General features: G+C 41.1%; 1 pseudogene; it reads right to left on the bottom strand.

The window, feature by feature from the left end:
* Positions 1-11,959: 11,959 nt before the first annotated feature.
* On the bottom strand, positions 11,960-22,826 carry LOC138804906 (protein phosphatase inhibitor 2-like; annotated as a pseudogene).
* Positions 22,827-23,238: the final 412 nt, after the last annotated feature.

The raw sequence follows: 23,238 nt of genomic DNA, 5'->3' as shown, positions 1-23,238 counted from the left end.
AAACTGGAAGTGGCGCTGTAGCTCAAGTGGTAGAGCACTCGCCTTGAGCTGAAGAGCTGAGGGATAGCACCCAGGCCCAGAGTTCAAGCCCCACGACCGACAAATAAATAAATAAATAAATAAATAAAATAAGAACGAATCCTGGTTTTCTGGGTTGTTTTCACTCTTTAGACTACAGAGCCTAGGGAAGAGCAATAGCTCCTGCAGCTAGAAATGAGTTAGTCCTTCCAACCTTGCAGTGCCAAGCTGGAGAGGCCAGCTCTGTGGCCAGGCAGCTCATCAGAGGATTCTGAGGCGCTTCTCATGAAAAGGGAGCACAAAGCAGTCTGAGGACAGAAGGCGGTGGCTGCACTCAAACTCAAGTAAAAGTATTAGATGATATGTGCTTTTCCCCAAGTGTAGAAACAATGGAGTATCTTAGACAATGTAAAACGCCACCAATACTATAACCCCATTAACTAACCTACTTAGTATGCATTTCTTGTTGCTAATTCCTTTGAGTGCCTCTGGATTCTCACTTCCTGTGAAGGTGGAAATAGACTGATAGTGAGAAATGGTACGCCAGCTTCTTCTCCACACTATAAAGAATGAAAATAAACGTATTTATGCCCAGCGTGTGGCTAAACAAACATAAAGAGAGGGAGGAGTACTGTTGTTATTTCAGAAATAGATGCATTCTAGGTCTTGGGGCATCTAAATTATATTTTGCAAATTACTATTAGTAATTTGTTCCCTAGGGAATACTGCCTGTAATAAAAAGGAAAGGTAATCATAGCATCCAAGAATGGGCCAGAACCGAATGCATCAGAGTGTTTTTTCGTTTGGTTTGGTTTTAAATGCAGATCTTGAGCCTACCTCAAGAGAAATTTGAAAGGGGTCCAGAAATTCTATTTTAAACCCTCAGTGAGTTTTTGTTGTTTAAACAACAAAATCCAAAAAAACAAAACTTCACTGCTGACTTGTTGAAAGCCTCATGATTGTTCTTTGACTTTTTTTTTTTTGCTGGTCCTGGGTCTGAACTCAGGACCTGGATACTGTCTCTGAGCTTCTCTGTGCTTAAGGATAGTGCTCTACCACTTGAGACACAACACCACTTCCAGATTTTTTTCTGAGTAGTTTATTGCAGATAAGAGTCTCACAGACTTTCCTGCCAGAACTGGCTTTGAACCATGATCCTCAGATCTCAGCATCCTGAATAACTAGGATTACAGGCATGAGCCACCAGTGCCTGGCTCATAATTGATTTTTATGGCAACTATCACATCATACTCAAAAGCAGGAGTGGTCTACTTGGCAGCACTATCCATTCTTTCCAGGTTTATCTTCAACCTCTTGGGAACATCTACCTTCTTGGATCAGATGGCCTAAACTCAAACAAGATGGAGCTGGTCATGAACCTTGAGAGAATATTCCAGTTAAAAGAATGAGAATATGTAGTACATTGCAAAAAAACGAAGATGGGGAGGGGGGACCAAGATGGCGACGGGGCAGTAGGGAAACGCCACAGCTCTCTCCAACCAAAAAGAGAGTTCGAGTTCCAACGCTTAATCTCCCCAAGAGACCGACAACAACAAAAAGACGAACACTCAGAGAAAAACCAGAGGCGGAGAATAACAAAAAAGAAAGAGGAAAAGAATTTCAAAACAGAAAAAAGCGAAGACCCCTCCCCCAACTTTTACTGGCCGCGCGGCAGCGCGCCAAGCCGCCGGCCAGCCGGCCCGGCGGGGGCTGTGGGAGCCCCAGAGAAACAGCAGAGACACAGGGGGCCACTTTCAGAACATCAGGTACTGGTTTGCAGAACAGCAGATCGCCAGGAACAGAGAAACCTACCAGCCGGGAGTCTCCACGAGGATCCCACCCCCACCCCTCACTCTCCACCCGAGCAGAGAGGCTCCATCCCGCCAAAGCCGCTCGGCATCAGCAGAGTGACAAAAGGACCTGTCGGCAGACCACCCGGCCCGCCTGATCGCGATCGCAACGATCCAGCACTCTCCACCCGAGCAGAGAGGTTCCATCCCGCCAAAGCGGCTCGGCGCGACAAAGGGTCCTGTCTGCAGACCACCCGCCCGCCCGATCACGATCGCAACAACCCGGCGGGGTCACTTGGGCCCCAGAGGTACCGAGAAGAAGCTGCCTGAGCGTGGACACTCTTGACCCAACAGCTTCGACAGAGGCAGAGACAGAAAAGAATCACACAGAGCCACCACCGCCCAACCCAGCCCGGATTGCAACAACAACTGACGACCTACACCACACAGAAACAACCAGCTCCAGGGTGAGTACCCCACAGGGGAAGTGTATCCCTCAAGGGAGACCAGAGCTGGAGGGAATCCCCAGACCCTGACCTAGACTCCCTACCCCAGCACCCGGACCACAGGACCCACTAAAACTGGGAACTGTTTGAGAGCTCCACCAGCCCGTGGAGCACACTCAGCTGGCCAGGCTAGAGCAAGAGCACCCCTGGAAGGGAGCTTAAATGCCCAAGCCAGGAACAGCGCCCCTGGGTCAAGACTACCAACAGTAGAAGAAATTTGAACTGTGTCCCCCAGGCTGTATAACCTAGGGGGTATACACATCAGCACAGGCCTAACAAGCGCGCTCCAGGCTGGGGCCGGAACCAAGCCCGGGGATCCGGCGCCTGAACAACACAACCAACTCCTCCCAATTGAAGTAAAAAGCTGAGCATACGCCTCAACAGAGGGGAGAAAACCAGGAAACAACACTCCCCCGGGAAGCACGCCTGTGACAACAAAAGACCTGGAGGCCCAGGACAAGAGAAGCCCAAACCCCACCAAAACTCCACCCATATACCCTAGACTGGGAATTGGGCAACACAGGCTGCCAGCACCTGATAGTAAGCAGGAGCTCAGACTGTTAAGGCGGCTCAGCAATAGAGTGATAGTCTTGGATGTATGAGGCCCTGCATCTGATTCCTCAGCATCACAAAAGCAAAAAGGGTCAGAAGTGGTGCTGTGGCTCAAACGGTAGGGTGCCAGCCTTGAGCTGAAAAAGCTGAGGGACAGCACCCAAACCTAGAGTTCAAGCCCACAACCAGCCCAAAACAAATAAACAAAAACACATCAGGAGCCCATAGCAGACTCCAGCATTTGGGAGAGTGCATCCAGAGCATCTGTTCTTCACAAGAGCACCCGTAGGAGCAAACACAAGCAGTCTAGGCTGCTCAACCCTTCCAAAGGCGGGAACTGTCAGCAATCTACAGCAGAGAGCTGAGAATCCTAAGTAAGTCAGAATAGCAGCTAGAAATAGGCTCCCAACAGAACCCAGATCAGGCACAGACTCTCTCTACCAATACAGAATCAGCAACCAAGCAAAGACAGACACACCAAAACAAAATTGAAGAGCAGTCTCCTGAACCTCCATGCGAAAATCACAGAGAAAAATCACAAGGTTTACTACCACCCAGGACAGCAAGCTCACCCCAAAAGCCAGCAGCCACACAGGGGAGAGCCCCAGTGGGAGCAAAGCAGGAATGGAAGACAAAGGCTACTTCCAAGGGTTGCTGGAGGCAATGACTCAAGAAATAAAGCGAGAAATTTATCAGAAATTGAAAGAGCACAAGGATGAACTATCCAAAGAGATACAGGGTATCAAACAAGAGATGCATGCAAAAATAGAAGCTGCACAAACCTCAATAAGAAGTGAGATAAACGCCAAATTAGAGGTAATGCATACCTCATTGAGAGGTGAGATCAGTACTCTGAGAACCAACATTGAATCCATAAAGGGATCCATTTCCTCCATGCAAACCACAATAGAAGCCACTGTCAACAGAGTGAATGAAATGGAAGGTCGAGTGTCAGATACAGAAGACAGAATACACCAACTGGACCAAAAAGTGACAGATATGGAAAAATTACTCAAATTAAACCAAAGGGATATTCAAGAGCAAGCAGATAATGCTAAAAAATTTAACCTTCGCATAATTGGAGTGGACGAAGGTGAGGAATTCCAGAGCAAGGGAATGCAACACCTATTTAACAAGATAATCAATGAAAATTTTCCCCACCTCAAAAACGACCATCTTAACTACATCACAAAAGCTTATCGAACACCCAACAAGCAAGACCCCAGGAGAAACACTTCTAGACACATTATAGTAAAAATGATAGATCTGAATAATAAGGAAACAATCCTGCATGCAGCAAAAATGAAGAAGGAGCTATACTACAATGGGAAAAAAATAAGAATTACTGCAGATCTCTCCACACAAACAATGAATGCAAGAAAAGCCTGGGAAAGCACCATACGAGCCCTGAGAGCCAACAACTGCCAACCCAGACTGATCTACCCGGCAAAGCTAGCATTCACATTTGATGGAGAACTGAAAACTTTTAATAGCAAAGAAAAACTAAATGAATTCATAAACATTAAGCCAGCATTACAAAGAATTCTAAGAGGGGGGACACAACCTGAAGAAAGCAGCCAGGAACTGGGGCCTGCCCCAAACAGGCATTACTCAAAGTCTAACTGAGCAAGCACAGGAGGAAAGGAAAAAAGAAAAACTTAGGAAAACGGAATGGCAGGGACAACAATGCATCTCTCTATACTTTCTCTTAATATAAATGGGCTGAATTCGCCAATTAAAAGAAAACGAACTGAGGACTGGATAAGAAAACAAGACCCATCCATCTGTTGCCTTCAGGAGACCCACCTCTCAGCCAAACATACAAACAAACTCAGAGTGAAGGGGTGGAAAAGGATCTACCAATCAAACGCCCCCAGTAAGAAAGCAGGTGTAGCTATCCTGATATCTGACAAAATAAACTTTTCATTAAAATCAGTACAGAAAGACAAGGACGGACACTACATATTAATAAAGGGAACAATCCAAGAGGAGGATATAACCATCATCAACTTATATGCCCCAAATATTGGTGCACCCAGATATGTCAAACAAATGCTCTCAAACTTACAGAATAAAATAGATCCCAATACGATAATACTAGGAGACTTTAACACACCACTCTCACCAAAGGACAGGTCTACCAACCAGAGGATTGGCAAAGAAGCTACCGAATTAAGAGAGGCCATACTGCAAGCGGAATTAACTGACATCTACCGAGTATTTCACCCTAAAACAACACAGTACACATTCTTCTCAGCAGCTCATGGAACTTTCTCCAAAATAGACCATATCATAGTTCATGCAAGGAACTTAAGCAAATACAAAGGGATCGACATAATCCCCTGTATCCTATCTGACCACAGTGGAATCAAGCTAGCTCTCAATAACAAAGCATACCGCAGAAATTTCTCCAATACATGGAAATTGAACAGCACACTCCTTAACAATGCCTGGATAACAGAAGAGATCAGAGAAGAAATAAAGCATTTCCTACAACTCAATGAAAATGAAAACACCTCACAAAGAAACTTGTGGGACACAGCAAAAGCAGTCCTGAGGGGCAAATTTATTGCCCTCAGTGCCCACATCAAGAGAATGGAGACAGACCAAGTAAATAATCTCACGTTGCAATTAAAACAGCTAGAAAAACAGGAAAAAATGGAACCTAAAGCTACTAGAAGAAGCCAGATAACCAAATTAAAAGCAGAGATTAACCAATTAGAAAATCAGAAAACCATAACCAAAATAAACCAAACAAAAAGCTGGTTCTTTGAAAAAATAAACAAAATTGATGGCCCATTGGCTAGATTAATTAAAAAAAGAAGAGAGGAAACCCATATTAATAGGATTAGGGATGCCACGGGAAACATCACCACACGTACCCAAGATATCCAAACAATTCTAACAGACTACTTTCAAAAGCTATACTCTCTAAAGGAAGAAAATCGGGCAGAAATGGATGCATTTTTAGAGAAATACAAGTTGCCCAAACTGAGCAAAGAAGAAGTTAACCAATTAAATAAGCCAATATCCTATAATGAGATACAGGAAGCTATCAAAAGTCTTCCAACAAAAAAAAGCCCAGGACCAGATGGATTCACAGCAGAATTCTATAAGACCTTTAAACAAGAACTAATACCCATACTCCTCAAGCTCTTCAGAGAAACAGAGAAGGAAGGAGCTATCCCAAACTCATTCTACGAAGCCAATATCACACTCATCCCCAAACCAGGCAAAGACCCAACCAAAAAGGAGAATTACAGGCCAATCTCCTTGATGAACACAGATGCAAAGATCCTTAACAAGATTCTAGCTAACAGAATCCAGAAACACATAAAAAAAATAATTCACTATGACCAGGTAGGCTTCATCCCAGAGACACAGGGATGGTTTAACATACGTAAGTCAATAAATGTAATCCAACATATCAACAGAGCCAAGGTCAAGAATCACATGATTATCGCTACAGATGCAGAAAAGGCCTTTGACAAAATTCAACATTCATTCATGCTAAAAGCTCTGGAGAAAATAGGAATAGAAGGAACATTTCTAAAAACAATAAAAGCCATTTATGACAGACCAATAGCCAATATTATACTTAATGGGGAAAAGCTACAACCAATTCTCCTAAAATCAGGAACAAGGCAAGGATGCCCACTGTCTCCACTCCTCTTCAATATAGTCCTAGAACCCTTAGCCAGGGCAATAAGGCAAGAAAAAGACATTAAAGGGATCCTCATAGGAAAAGAAGAAGTTAAACTATCCCTTTTTGCAGACGACATGATACTATACCTCCACGATCCCAAAAACTCCATCCCCAAACTCTTAGAAATCATAAATCACTTTGGCAAAATAGCAGGATACAAAATAAACCCACAAAAATCAGTTGCCTTCCTATACACTGATAATGTACAGGAAGAGAGGGAAATAAAGGGAGCAACCCCATTCACAATAACCTCCCGAAAAATAAAATATTTAGGAATTAACCTAACCAAAGATGTAAAAGAACTATTTAATGAGAACTATAAAAAGTTAAAGAAAGAAATTGCAGAAGACACTAGGAAATGGAAAGACCTCCCATGCTCCTGGATAGGCCGACTTAATATAGTAAAGATGGTAATACTTCCAAAACTAATATACAAATTCAACGCAATTCCTATTAAAATCCCAATGACGTACATCACTGAAATACAGAAAACAGTCCAAAAATTCATATGGAACAACAAAAGACCTAGAATAGCCAAAACAATTCTAGGGGATAAAGACAATATGGGAGGGCTATCCATGCCGAACTTCAAACTCTACTACAGAGCTATAATAACAAAGACAGCATGGTACTGGCACAAAAACAGACCCGAAGACCAATGGAACAGAATAGAAGATCCAGAAATAAATCCACAGGCCTACAGCCAGCTGATATTCGACAAAGGAGCCAAAGACATACAATGGAAGAAACACAGCCTCTTCAACCGCTGGTGCTGGGAAAACTGGGCAGCCACATGCAGAAAACTAAAAGTGGACCCCAGCCTATCACCATGCACCAACATCAACTCAAAATGGATTAAAGACCTTAACATTAAACCTGAATCTCTGAAACTACTGCAGGACAGAGTAGGAGAGACACTTGAACTAATAGGCACAGGAAGGAACTTCCTGAACAGAGTCCCAGGGTCACAACAAATTGGAGAGAGACTCGACAAATGGGACTACCTTAAAATAAAAAGCTTCTGCACAGATAAAGCTATCGCAACCAAGCTAGAAAGACAACCAACTAATTGGGAAAAAATATTTACCAGCAATATATCAGACAAGGGGTTAACATCCTGTATATACAGGGAACTCAAGAAACTAATCCCTCCCAAACCCAACACACCAATTACTAAATGGGCAAGGGAACTAAAGAGGGACTTCTCAAATGAAGAAATAAAAATGGCAAAGAAACACATGAGGAAATGTTCATCATCCCTGGTGGTGAAGGAAATGCAAATAAAGACAACCCTGAGATACCACCTTACCCCAGTCAGAATGTCCCACATCCACAAATCAGCCAACGACAAATGCTGGAGGGGATGTGGAGAACGAGGAACGCTATTACACTGCTGGTGGGAATGTACACTCATACAACCACTTTGGAAAGCAGTCTGGAGGGTCCTTAGAAAGCTAAAGATTGACCTCCCTTACGACCCAGTCATACCACTTCTAGGCATCTACCCTGAACAACAGGAACCAATATACAAGGACACATGCACCTCCATGTTTATTGCAGCACTGTTCGCAATAGCTAGGATATGGAAACAACCTAGATGCCCCACCACAGATGAATGGATCCAAAAATTGTGGTATCTATACACAATGGAATATTATGCAGCCATTAGAAATGACAAAATAATGGCATTTGCAGGGAAATGGATGGAGCTAGAAGGAATCATGTTGAGCGAGGTAAGCCAAGAACGAAGAGACAAACAGTACATGGTCTCCCTGATAAGTGGATGATGAATCCAAAATGTTAGGTGATATGACAAAACTAACAGGACTTAAGAAACAAAGAACTCCCACTCATCTGGTTGAACCACTACTAAATATCCCCATGCTGCTGATCACATATATGGTATATAACATATGAGCACCGTTATATATTATAGACTGTGATAGACAATTTGCTCCAGGAAAGTTAGAATGAACTTGTGACTTTAAATGAGCATCATTATTCCACAATACTGTGAATTTCCGGAAATTAAGTAATCACTTAATCACGATCAAAAAAAAAAAAAAAAAGAACCTTGGGGAAGGGAGGGAGGGAGGGGATGGTAGGGGGAAAACAATGGAGGGGGTAACAATGTTCAAGAGGAAGTGGAAGTGTACTCATTACCTCACTCATGTAACTGTAACCCTCTGTATAGTATCTCTACAATAAAAAAAATTTAAAAAAAAAAAAAAAAAAAAAAAAAAAAAAAAAACGAAGATGGACCAGTTGAAAGGTAAGAAGCTTGCACACTGCACTATGAAAAAGTATAGTCAAATCCAGTGAGATCTAAGAGTTCAAGTCAAAGGACAAGAGTGTTCTGTAAAGGAACACAGGGCCTCCTGCTTTCTAGGATCTACCATTTGAGCCACAGTGAAGCCCAGACTACAAGTTTGTCATGAAAGGAGGTCGTCAATATTTAAGAATGTATTTCTGGTCATTAAAATAAAAGAAATAAGAAAGAAGTTGAAACAAGGAATAGAGGGGGAAAGGAAAAGAGAAAATTGGCCCAATTTGCAATTATAGTGTTTGGGGGTTCCTGAAAAAAGGCTTCTATCTGCACACATACAGCCTTCCATTCTGCCCTGCCCAATAAAAAAGAATTCAAAAGGTTTCCCAGTCCACAGACTATCCACCCCATGAGCCAAATGGATGGTGGGAGTTGGCATTTACTATCTCCACTGGGGAGCACTTAAGAAGCAACAGGACTAAGAACCTAGCTGTGCTCTCAGCTGTCCACTGTGCATCTCTGAGCGAACAAATCAGAAAAACTCAGCTGCAACTTAGGCTTTGAGGAATGGAGACATAACCAGAATGAAGAAAGAAATGGATAAAAGGCAGAGACATCTGTAGAACAAAAATGCCTTCCCTATACTTGTAGGCTAGAGTACCAGGAGAGGGGAAAAAATGAATTCCAACAGTCAAGGTTGGAAGCTTTCTCTTTGTTGTCCAGAAAAAGAAAACCATAGCTAACACAAGCAGTCACACATGGTCAAGCAAGAAGAGTAACTTCTTTGTGCCTCATACATTGCAAGCATTGTCATCAGGCCAGCTGCCCTATATAATAACAACCTTGGATATTGAGCCAGAGAGGGTGTCCACCTGACTTGTGAGCAATTATAGGGCTGGTCTCCAAGACCTTGAGGTCACTATAGAAGGAACTCAGCCAGAGTCCAAAATTTGTTCAGGAAGGGAGAAACAGTAATTCACCATCAATGAAATGAGATACAGGGATTTTTAATTTGGGGGGGGGAATCATTCTATTCAGATTATGAAGTAGTTTTATGGAATATCTTTTCTTGTTATTAATTTTATATCTCCTGGCCCAGTACAAACCTACTTATGGAAACAACCTCACTACAGGAGACAAAGTCCTGTGAGTATCAACCCATTGAAACCGACATGGGCTTCTATCTATGTATGAAGTAGATTACTATTCAGGGGGTGCTGGAATTTATGCAACCAACACCCTCCTTACTCTTAACTAGGATTCTATCACAGAAGGAGAATTTCTATATGGGGGGGGAGGGAAATAGCAGGAAGAAAATATTGTCCATTAAGTCCCATGGGATGGGAGCTACTCATGTGTTCATGTCATCCTTATTTTACAGATGAAGACATGGAGGTGCTAGCATCTTGTCTGCATGTCAGTGTCACTTATAAAGTCATGTACAAGGTCCCTGGGACCCAAAGCATCAGGGAGCCAGGCATTAGGAGTCTTGAATCCCGGAAAGGCTGACACTGAGGATATTGGTGATTCAATCAAGGCTTTCACACTTAGGAACGGACAGGTCAAACTTTCATTCCAAATCCTATGCTTTTTAAAATTTAACACCTATTAGTTGTACAAAGGATATCCATTATGATATTTTGATATATTTATACTACGCCTCCTGGTCAAATTCATCCCTTTTATCCCTTTCCTCTCCTTCCCCCATGGAATACGTTTGATTAGATATACTGTGCAATGCACACTTTGGCCTTCTACCTCCCTGCACATCATTGACACATTTTCAAACATATCAATTTCCAAGTTGTTATAAGTTGGGATGTAAATCAAATAGTTCTATTTATATAACTCACATGCCATATGTATGATTCATCCATTTATATGTATATATGTGTATATACATATATACTATGTATACATATATACATACGTGAGTATATATGTGTGTGTTATATAACTTTTGCCACAATTTTAGAACATTTTCAAATCATCTGCAAAAGAAATCTCCTTATTCCTCAGCATTCATTCCCCATCTCCAAAGTCTCCCCCTATCTCTAGACAACCAACCAACTTATTTTGCCTTCATGAGTTTGCCTATAAATGGAATCATACAATACATAATCTTGTGTGACTGGTTTATTAAACATGTTTTCAAGCCCACCCATGTTGGAACATCTATATATTTTTTGTTTTTGTTTTTTTTTTTATTGTGAAAGTACCATTCAGAGGAGTTACAATTACATGGGCAAGATAATGAGTACATTTCTTACCAAGCACTGTTGCCTCCTCCTTTGTTTCCCCTTCCCATCCCTTCCCATCTCCTCTCCCCTCTCTCCTCCCCCCTCAAAGTTGTAAAGTTCGTTTGTACATCTCATTGTTGCAATGGGTCCACCTGTATCCCTATTTAAATGATTTGTTTTTTCCCTTCCCCTCCACAAATTATACCAACATCAAATACAGTGAAAGCAGGGGTTATACCGTGGGGGAGGGACACACAAAGCAACAAAGAAATCATCTTATAAATAGGAACATCTATATTTTTATTGCTAGGTAATATCTGACTTTATAAGTATTTTGTATCATTCATTTCTAATTAGAATGAATAAATTGATGCTTATTTGTATCTGGTCCCCTTTTGGGCTATTATGAATAATGTTGCTCAGTCCTTTTTTCCCCCCTAGTCCTGAACTCAGGGCCTGGATTGAGCTTCTTTGCTTAAGGCTAACACTTTACCACTTGAACCACAGCACCACTTCTGCTTCTTGGTAGTTAACTGAAGTGATGAGTCCTTAGACTCAGTCTCTTGAGTAGCTAGGATTATAGGCATGAGCCACCAGTGCCTGGCAATTCTGACAGATCTTTTAAAATCAGTATCATATACAGGAGTAAAATAGGACTATCAAATTATTCCAAAACATCTGGTGCTTCTTTTTTTGTGGTAGAGAGATTTGATGACTCTTTATTGCTTTTGGGGGGTGTAGGGCAGGTCCACTTTCTCTTCATCACTATAGGCTTCTGGCTGCTCAGGAGGACACTAGCTCTGCAGATGGCAGCCACACGCAGATCAGGATGGTACTTGTTCTTGCAGATCATGTGCCTGCTATCAGCTGCTGAGGGTGGCTCATGCGTTCTTGTTGAGGGTGATCCGCACGTAAGATGCAGTTGGCTTCTGCTGACCAGCTCCCTGTTTCACGACCACCACAACCCTTTGCCTTGGGCGACGGGCTCCACTTCCACAGTCTTGACAGCAGATCAGCCCCTTGTACTGGAAGGAATTGCAGGCCTTCAGGTTATTGGTCTTGGTGCTGTAAGTCTGCTTGTTCCTCTTGATGAGGAACTGCAGGATTTCCTCATGACCATCCGTGGCAGATGCAAGGACATGTCTGTAGCTCCTTGCAACACGGCAGCCGGAGACAGGAAGAGCCAAAATTTCTCATAAGCAAATGTGTTCATTGCAACAAACTATCAGATATGAATGGCTCCCCCAAAATATGGAGGTATGCTAACAAGATATTTTGTCATTTATTAGTGAGCTGAGGATTGAAAGAGTTAGGACTCATGTTTCCACTACTTATTGCTATTCTTCCTTTCCCAATCCTACTGCTTTTAGCTCTATCAGTACAAAATTTCAGTTTAACCTTTAAAAAAAAGTATAGAATTACTTTTTATGCTCATTTGCTTTAACAAGAAAACCCACTCAGTGGTAGAGTGTTTGCCTTGCATACACGAGGCCCTGAGTTCGATTCCTCAGCACCACATAAGCAAAAAGAAAAAAGCCAGAAGTGGCGCTGTCGCTCAAGTGGTAAAGCGCTAGCCTTGAGCTGAAGAGCTGAGGGGCAGTGCCCAGGCCCAGGGTTCAGGCCCCAGAACTGGACCCCCCCCCAAAAAAAAGAAAACCCAGCATTATTATTATCCCTTAGAACTAAATGGATGGAGAATATTTATTACACAATTCCTTCTACTAAACTTGTTTTAAAACTATAGTTACATTGTTTCATACAAAAATACAGCTAAATATTTTTGTAAGAGGAGACAGACTTACAAAAATCAATCAAGAGCAACACAAAACTATGCTAAAGAGTTTATTCTTCCATCTATTATTTTTTTCAAAGTATCATAGAGCCTACCAGGAGTATAAGAGGAACTAAGGTCTGTAATCATACATTTAAAGTCACATAACCATGATTCAGCATGCTGTCAACACAAAGCAGGGAATATTATAAGGTCAGTGGTAGAAAAATAGACAAAGTCAAGTCACAATCTAGAAATGAGGTTATTTTGTACATATTTGCTGTTGAATCTTTGCATTTCTTCATATAGCCAGGGCAAGGGCTTCGACTTAATCTACAGAGGTGTCTCATAACCTGCATTTGAAATTCTCAAATCAACAGAAGTCTATTAAGAGCTCATTTGCTCATTGTCCACCAAGAAATGTTACTCCAAGCGCTTTACTGTTAGAATAAAAGTCAGCAATTTTTTAAATTATCTATCTACAAAAGCCCTTTATGCACTTTATCATTGGATTTTATAACCATGCAATTTTACTTTTGGTCAGTTGTAGGGCTTAAACTCAGGACCTGGGCACTGTCCCTGAGATTTTGTGCCCAAAGCTAGTGCTCTATCACTTTGACCACAACTCCACTTCTGGTTTTCTGGTACTTAATTCAAGATAAACATATCACAGACTTTCTTGCCCAGGCTGGGGTCAAACTGCAATCCTCAGATCTCAGTCTCCTGAGTAGTTAAGATTACATGTGTGAGCCACCAGTGCCCAGTAGTCATGTGACGTTTTTCAAAAGAAAAACCATAGCTTCATTCAGATACAACTCACAACTGAAATTTTGCCACTCCAAAAGGCACAATTCCATATTTATTAGCCCATGATCAGAGCTAGTTGTCGGAGCTTTCAGAAGTTTGGCTACCTTTTCACTCCTCTTTTCCCTTCCTTTTGTACTGAGAGATACCCTAGTGTGCGGGTACTGACTTATTTAAAAGTATTTCAAGAAGTATTGATTTCTGGAATAAGGCTGTTTAGACTTGAAAAACATTTCAGCTTACCCTCCTTGAGGTTCTTCATAGGTAAAATGTACATGTTTGCAAAGTTTTGATACACATAAAATGTTTATAATTTCTCTGACATTCAATAATCAGTGTTTTAAAATGCACTTTGTTATTATAAATAAGGTGATAATTAGTGTTTTGTTTTTTTTTTGGTCGGTCGTGGGCTTGAACTCTGGGCCTGGGCGCTGTCCCTCAGCTCTTCAGCTCAAGGCGAGCTACAGCGCCACTTCCGGTTTTCTGGTGGTTTATTGGAGATAGGAGTCTCACGGTCTTTCCTGTAAGGGCTGGCTTTGAACCGCGATCCTCAGATCTCAGCCTTCTGAGTAGCTAGGATTACAGGCGTGAGCTACCAGCGCCCGGCGATAATTAGTGTTTTTAATAAACTAAATTCTTCATATGTAGGAAGAAGTGATAATAAAGTGTATGTGCTATCTTCTGCGCTTTTGGTTCAGCTTGCTTGCTCAGGTGGTGCTCTACCACTTGAGCTATGCATGCCTGTAGCTCAGCTTTTGGAGATAAGAATCTCATGGACTTTTCTGCCCAGGTTGGATCTTGATGGATCTCAGCCTCTTGAGTAGCTAGGATTTCAGGAGTAAGCCACTGGGGTTCAGCTGTACTATCCTTTTACTTGATCTTTTACATGTGAAATATATCATTTTGACAATTAGATCTCATCAAATGCTTCCCCCCCATTCCCTTATGTGTTCATTTTCATACACACATTCACACCCCTCTCTCCTTTGGAACTCTATTCTCTCTGGTATTGTAGTCACCAGCTGTAAAATGCTGCTGAAATATGTGATGGGGTGGGGGGAAGCGACAGCTCTGATGAGGCTGCATGATTTGAATTCAACTGATAAATTTTTCAATGTCCTATTAGATTATAAAAAATGTTAATGAGATTTTAAAAATAGGAATGCTGAAGTTATTTTTATGTGCTGAAAATACATTTAAAATTAATGGGCTTAAAATATGCTGCCTGAAGGCCAAGACTGGAAAGTAATATGGATTGGGGTATTGTGGTAGGAGAGTAGAATTATGGGTGATTTACACTATTTATTTTTTTCAATTTTATCTTTATAAAATGTTTTACTGTTATTATAAAGGTGATATATAGAGAGGTTACAATTATTTAAGTCAGATAAAGAATACTTTGTTGTTGTTATTGTTGGTCATGGGTCTTGAACTCTGGGCCTGGGCCCTGTCCCTCAGCTCTTCAGCTCAAGGTGAGTGCTCTATCACTTGAGCCACAGTGTCACTTCCAGTTTTCTGATGGTTAATTGGAGATAAGAATCTTACAGACTTTTGTACCTGAGCTGGCTTTGAACAGTGATCCTCAGATCTCAGTCTCCTGAGTTGCTAAAATTAAAGGTGTGAGCCACCAGCCCACCAGCAACTGGCTAAGAGTACATTTCTTTTCTTTCTTTCCTTTCTTTTTCTTTCTTTCTTTTTTTTTTTTTTTTAGGTGTGGGGCTTGAACTCTGGGTCTGGGTGCTGTCCCTCAGCTTTTCAGCTCAAGGCTAATGCTCTACAACTGGAACCACAGTGCCACTTCTGGCTTTTTTCTGTTTATGTGGTGCTGAGGAATCAAACCCAGGGCCTCATGCATGTGAGGCAAGCACTCTACCACTGAGCCACCTTCCCAGCCCCAAAGAATACAATTTTTGGGTGGGGTGGGGGAGCTTGAACTCTGTGCCTGGGTGCTGTCCCTCAGCTCTTCAGCTCAAGGCAAGCACTCTACCACTTGAGCCACAGCTCCACTTTAAGAGTACAGTTCTTATTGGACAATGTCACTCCTTCTCTCTCTTTCTCCCAGTTTTCCCCTCCCATCCCTACCCACAAGTTACACAGTTCATTTTTAACACCATTTCAGATGATAAAACTATTACTCTGGCTGGGCTCTGGTGGCTCATGCCTGTAATCCTATTTTGGAGACTGAGATCTGAGGATCATGGTTCAAAGCAAGCCCGGGCAGGAAAGTCCGTGAGACTCTTATCTCCAATAAACCACTAGAAAACTGGAAGTGGCGCTGTGGCTCAAGTGGTAGAGCGCTCACCTTGAGCTGAAGAGCACAGGGACAGCGCCCAGGCCCAGAGTTCAAGCCCCACAACCAACAACAACAACAAAAACTATTACTCTGATTTTGTTTTACCATCCTTTCTACAGAACACCTCTTCTTTTCTGAGATAGTCCATTCCCTTGCTTCAGCATTTTTTTTTATTGCTATACATATTTCCCCTGGAATTCTCTAATCCCTTTAATGAAGCCATGCTCTAGCACTTTCTGGCTATATGCTATTCCTCAGATTACTGAACCTCTCTCAATAGCAGTTTTCTTTATGTCCAAGGTGAAGAGATTAAGTATGAGAAATTAAATGAGAAAATTTATCTTTGAAAAGTGTTTGGCTATTAATATCCATTATCATCATTAACAGCTGGTTAAATATTACATTTATAGCCCTCTGCATAAAGACTCAGGTATTACTTTCATAGCCAACATCTATGATGTTACTTCTAAAGAGAACCAAATTCAACTTACAAATCACTTCTACTTTTCACTGGGTAGTCTTGGCTCGTGCCTGTCATCCTAGATCTGAGGATTGTGGTTCTGACTCAGACTGGGTAGGAAAGTTTGTGAGACTCTTACCTCCAATAAACTATTCAAATAGTGGGGTGCTGTGGCTCAAGTGGTACAGCACTAGCTTTGGCAAAAAAAGCTAAGGGACAGTGCCCGAGCCCTGAGTTCAAGCCCATGACTGTGCATGCAAAACTGTACACACACACACACACACACACACACACACACACACACACACACACACACATACACACACACACACACACACACACACACACACACACACACACACACACACACACACACACACACACACACACACACACACACACACACACACACACACACACACACACCTTTTCCAAGAATATAACCAGCTGCAATTACAAGGTCCACCTATACAAAAAATATTGATTTATATTTTAACTCTCTTGTATACATATAAATGCAGAACACATATAGGAGTGTGTGTATGTTTCTGTGTACATGAGCCTGATTACTGGTGACTGCCCCTGTACATCTGGACTTCCATCTGCAACAAGGACAATGCCAGGCATAATGCTTAGCTCATTTTTTCTTGGACAGACTCCATTACTCACTCACATATTTCACTGACTCGAAAAGAACCAAAGCAAATAAATCTGATGGTTTTGGTAATTAAAAAAAACTTCCTGCCAGTATACATTTTCAACACTTGCCAAAAATGCTGCAGAGTGATAAAATGCTTCTACAAAGGCTTAATCAATTTATTTTCTCTTGATCTCCAGGTTTCATCCTGTCTATAAACACAGTCCCTAGGAATATCTGGTACAGCTGTTAGCAGTATCATCGGGATGCTGACAGAATGTGCATCCTTTTATATAAGGACTTCATAAAAGAATAATTTCTTGACCAAAAGTTATAAAGAATGTATACCATCCATTGGAGACTTCTTACATATGAAGATATGTGAACACATGTAAAAAGCAAAAATGCACATGATAGCATTTGCGGAATCATCTGGATATTATGTCCCTTTAAATAATTTTTATAGCTGGGTGCCAGTGGCTCACACCTCGCGACTCAGGAAGCTGAGATCTGAGGATCACAGTTCAAAGTCAACTCAGGCAGGAAACTACATGAGACTTATCTCCAATTAATCACCAGAAAACTGGCAGTGGCACTGTTGTTCAAAGTGGTAGAGCACTAGCCTTAAGCAAAAGAGCTCAGGGATATAGCCCAGCCCTGAGTTCAAGCCCCACAACCCACCAAAAAAAAATAATGGTAATTTCTATGTGGAAAATTTCTATAGGTTAGAGGACAGTCTCTTTTTTTTTTTTTTAAATCAAAGAAAGGCCTGGCCTCAAACTGCAAATAAAAATATTTGAAGCCGGGCACCAGTGGCTCATGCCTGTAATCCTAGCTACTCAGGAAGCCAAGATCTGAGGATTGTGTTCAAAGCTATCCCAGGCAGGAAAGTTCATGAGACTCTTTATCTCCAATTAACCCCCAGAAAACTGGAAGTGGTGCTGTGGCTCAAATGGTAGTGTGCTCACCGGGAGCTGAAGAGCTCAGGGACAGTGCCCAGGCCTAGAATTCAAGCCCTACGACCAATCCCTTCCCCCCCCCCTCCTGCCCCCGCAAAAAAAAAATTTGGTAAGCCAGGTAATCCTAGCTACTCAGAATGCTTAGAAGAAGTAGGGCAATAAGCACCTTATTTCTAGTCTCTACAAAAGACATGGATACTATTTGGGAGTTTTTGGTATTAAGAGGGTCTGAACTCAAAGTCTTATGTTTGGTAGGCAGGTGTTCTACCACTTGAGTTGTGGTCTCAGCCCTACCAGCTAATATTCTAAAACTCAACAAGAGAAAACCAATATACCAGAAAAATGGTTTGTTGAATGTCTCTCTTTTTATACAATAATGTCAGGAGTTTCCAAAGATCTACGTATACTTTAGTTTTCTATTTCAAAATTGTGCTGTAATGTGTAAGCGCATAGGAATAGATATCCTTGATGCAAAATCTTCATGCAATCTCTTCATGCAAAAATATCCCTGTTATTTATATTTAGAAATAATTTTATGGAAAAGCTAGGCATAGTAACTTACCATCTGAAATCTAAGCTGAGACCAGAAGGGTTGCAGTTCAATACCAACCTGAGCAAAAAGTGCACAAGACTGTACATTCCAAACTATAAAAAGCTCAGGGCTGACATGTACTTGTCACTCCTACCACAGTGGAGGACTGTGGTCCAATTCTACCTCAACAAAAAGTGGTATACTATCTTAAAATTAATCAAAATAAAAAAGGCCAGAGATGTAATTCAAGTGGTTGAACAGCTGGTTATAAGAAGTCCTTTTATTAAGCATTTTGTTCACTGATTAAAATTCTTCAGTCTTCATTTAGAAAAATCCTAAGAACATATTTAATAAGAAGGGAATCCCCTTACTCTCACTAATTTTACTCATTAGTGAATGTCTTTGTATTTACCTGATGACAAGAAGGCCTTACTACCCAATTTGGTGAGAAATCTTCAAATTTTGCCCCTCTTCCCACAGCTGCCCCAGACAGAAGCAGAGTATTAATTTGTAGATTATTCCTTCACGAACAGGCTACAACTACATCCTGTTACAGACAAACCTCTGGAAAGGTTCTGTACCACTAACACCTAATTAGGTGACCCTGTTTTCCCAGCAGAGCAAAAAAGAACCTTCAGAGAGAACCATCTGTACTTTAGGGTGAAGCTGCCTTCTAGTTTCTGACCAGTCAGAACACCCTTCTGCTTCTACCTCTTTCCTGGACTCCAAGCTACTACTTACCTTGAAAACATGAACTTTTAAATTCAGAAATCTACTTAATTCCCAAGCTCATTGCTTACTAGATTTCAAACTTGACCAAGTCTCTTACACACCCTATTTGCTTTTAAAATAAAATTATTTTTTAAAGATGAGGCTCATAATATCCTCTCAGATGACTGATAAAGAACTGAATGTGATTCAATAGCATGTTATCTATGATCTTTCAGGAATATTCTATGTTTCCTGAGCATTTATGTTTGTCCTTAATGGTTTCCTCCAAACCATAACCCAAGGATATCAGTGATTTATTGTATATAGCATATAGAAAATATCTTTAAAGTCTGTTTATATAATGGATTATTTTGGTACTAACAAAAAAATTAAGATAAAAATATTGACAGCCAGATGCTGGTGGCTCATGCCTGTAATCCTAGCTACTCAGGAGTCTGAGATCTGAAGATCACGGTTCAAAGCCAGCCTAGACAGGAAAGTCCCTGAGACTCTTATCTCCAATTAACCACCAGAAAAACCAGAAGTGGCCGAAGTGGCTCAAGTGGTAGAGTGCTTTTCTTGAGCTGAAGAGCTCAGGGACAGTACCCAGGCCCAGAGTTCAAGCCCCATGACAGACCAAAAAAAAAAAAAAAAAAAAAAAAGACCAGAAATATAACCATCATTAAACCAAGATACACAGGAACCAAGTATAGTACTTCATTTCAGGAAAACCAAATAATTCTTACTACAATATAACAAAGGACAGTCATAGTATATATTATTACATTACCCTAAAGTAGGGACTGACACTGATTAAGATGCATTATATACATAAATTGACATGTTGAGTTGAAACCCCTCTGTACAACTATTTAAAGAAAAATTAGTTTTAAAAAATATGTTCAGGTTTAATTCTGCCTGTGCACTTATAAACAATCGTATTACTGATTACATGCAATTCTCTCATCATACAGAAAAAGACTCAGTTGTTTCCTAAGGTCTTAAGTCAAATGCACTAATAATAGCAATTTAATTATCAAGTTGTAAATCAGAGGTGTAGAAATCGAGCAGCTAAACTACTTCCTGCCTATAGTCCTGCTGCTGTTCTCTCTTCTCCATGTAGGACTAGTAGGCATTGATTGCCAAAATGAGAATGAGGTTATATTACAACAAATAACACAATATGTGGGAAATATAATGTGAGACAATGTTTGCTATATTGAAAATAATCCTCACAATTCTTATGTGTATATATATAGAAAGTAGTAGGGAAAAAAGCGACATTAAGTGAGGTATATAAAGCGAATAAAGATATAACTGTAATTATGTAAACAAATAAACTGATCAGGGCTGGGTGGAATAACTCACACCTGTAATCCTAACTGCTCAGTAGGCAAAGATCATGAAGATGGTGATTGGAGGCCAATCTGGGCAAAAAGCCATCAATAAGCCAGATGTGGAGGTATATACTAGTGATCTCAACTACATGGAAGCATAGATAAGAGTATGGAGGCCTAGTACCCTTGCCTGAAAACTAAAGCAGTTAGGGGTGTGGCTCAAGTGGTAGAGCATATATCAATCAGGTACAAGGATTAGAATTCAAATTCCAGTTCAGTCAAGTGAGAAAATTTTCTATTCCTTCCTTATAAATACAAACAACAGGAATTTTAAAGCTCAAAGGCTAGAAAATGCAACAAGTCTTTAAAAGAATTTTCTTATCACACAGTAATTGTATGAAAGGGGTTATACTATGACATTACTATGCATGTATACAATGTATTCCATCATCTATACCCTATTTACTCTCTCCTATCCCATTCCTCACTTCCCAGAACCATTTCATGTTTCATACACAAAAATGAACTATTTTGAACTTATTCATCATTTACCCTCCTCATTAGCCTTCCTGCCTCCTGTTGGTACCACCCTGTTAACAGAGCCTGTCCCACTTTCCTGTCATTCATTTTTTTCCTTCCCTTTTTTTAGTGTGTATTAGTTATAACAAGAAGCCCCACCATGGTATTTCAGATGTGCATATATTATACCTTGCTAACAACAACTTTCTCTACTGCTTTCTCACTCTGTCCCCCTACCTCCCTACCAAGCAACAGCTTTGAGACTCCTTCTACTGACTGCAACAGCAACCTAATTAACTTAATTAATGTCTTACTTAGACCAAGTTGAAGATAAGTGTTAAAATACCTATCCATCTGACCATTCATCCTCCTGTATATCCCATTGTTCCAACTAGCTTTTGATTTTTAAAATAATCTAACAAAAAAAAATCCAATGAGCTTTTCTAGAGGTACCACATCTAGAAATGATGGAAAATAGTTAGTTCTGTCCCCACTGTTTAACTTTTAAAACATAAAAGCCTACATAATATACAAATTTACCAGTGTTCTTACAAAAATAAAGCGGTTTTGGATTAATGACATTACACTGAATTTCTGGGTGAATTATGAGGCATTCGGTACCTACGCATTAATCAGGCATTTTGAGTCTAAGTAGTCTCTAAGGTTACCATTTAATTCTTGGCAATATATAAGTGGTGTGCATTTTGGTACTGTGGAGAACAAAAAGCAGTGGGTTATAGTGACAGGGTTTGCATTTCATAAACAACTGCAACGTTGAACAGATTTCTTCTAAGAACTTTGTGATTTGTTTCACCCTTGGCCCCTTACCGCCGATCCTTGATCAGAGTCTTCAACATTCATGCTTGCTCCACCTTCAGTCTCTGAATTTTCTCCATCTTCCTCATCTTGTAGTTCTTTTGAAAGTAACTGCTGAGCTAATTTAATATTCAGTCCTTCACTGTAGTGAAGCTTCCTTTTGATTTCAAATGGTCACTTTTCTTCCCCCTCTTCGGGTGAGAGGTCAGTATCCTCCCCCGCACTGGTTTCTTGTTCTCCAACTAGATACCTTGGCCGTGAGCCTTCAGCAGCAAATTGTCAGGAGTAACGGCTTGGATGGCATCTAATTCCCTGTGTGCATCTTCGTCATCCCCCATCATGTTGCGATAAGGAGTGCAGGGCCCATCTACCTTCATTAGGCCATAGTTTCTGCCTGCTGGGTGATGATGCATGGCCAGGATGCTCATTTCATCCCACCACTGGGATTTTTTACTCAGCTCCTCTTGGACCATCCGGCAGGGCTCTTGGGCTGAGGTCATCACCAAGGAAGTGGAAGAGGTCTTGTTCTTCAAGATTCCCTTGATGGGCCGCTAGAGGCTGCCATTGTGGGGATGGCCATGGGCTGTTGGCCCAGATTCCTGGCAGAGACCTGCAGGCAGCCACTGAGGGCTGGGACAGGGAGAGGGGAGGCGCAAAAGCAGACACACCTATGCACCAGTTGTCATAGAAACCACAGAAGTGTCACTGTCACGACCCAAGGACCACCAACCCATGCTGCCCAGAAGAAGGCCAGCCTGGTACCTGCATGATGCTGAAATAAAGATGAAGGATGCGCTGATAGAAGATGAAAGAGGGAGGGTTACAAAGAACTTGGCGGCACTTAGTGTCAGAGGAAATGAATTCCAATGCTGCAGACTGGATAATTTTGGAGAGACAGACGTGTTGCATTCTAAGCCTAGCATAATAGCTCAGTCCTCATTGAGGTACAGTGGCATCTTCCAAACTAGTAAGTCATCTTTGGATTACTAATTAGATCAGGAAAAGTAAAAAATAATAAAATAAAATAAAAATAAAGCTTAAGTGGATATGTTTCCCCCACACACAGAGTGGCACAGTGAGACCCCTGTGAATGGGCAGCCAGCATTTCTCTTAACTTTTCCATGAACTCTTCTTTCAGTACTCGCTATCTTTATTGCAAAGATACTTTTCTTATCTGTCAAGATCTACATCCCACCTCCAAATTATAATGTCAGTGTGGGAAAACATTTATAGAGTTGAGAAATCATAGAATTACATATTTGTGTTTCAAAAAGAAGGGAAAATGATAATTACAGAACTTTATTTCCCTAAACAATTTGTG

The sequence above is a fragment of the Dipodomys merriami genome, unplaced genomic scaffold (genome assembly GCF_024711535.1).
Source record: "Dipodomys merriami isolate MVZ:Mamm:240054 unplaced genomic scaffold, mDipMer1.0.p SCAF_379, whole genome shotgun sequence".
In the NCBI taxonomy this organism is placed as follows: Eukaryota; Metazoa; Chordata; class Mammalia; order Rodentia; family Heteromyidae; genus Dipodomys; species Dipodomys merriami.
Note: the sequence above shows the minus strand (reverse complement) of the source record. Positions and strands in the feature narration are given on the sequence as shown.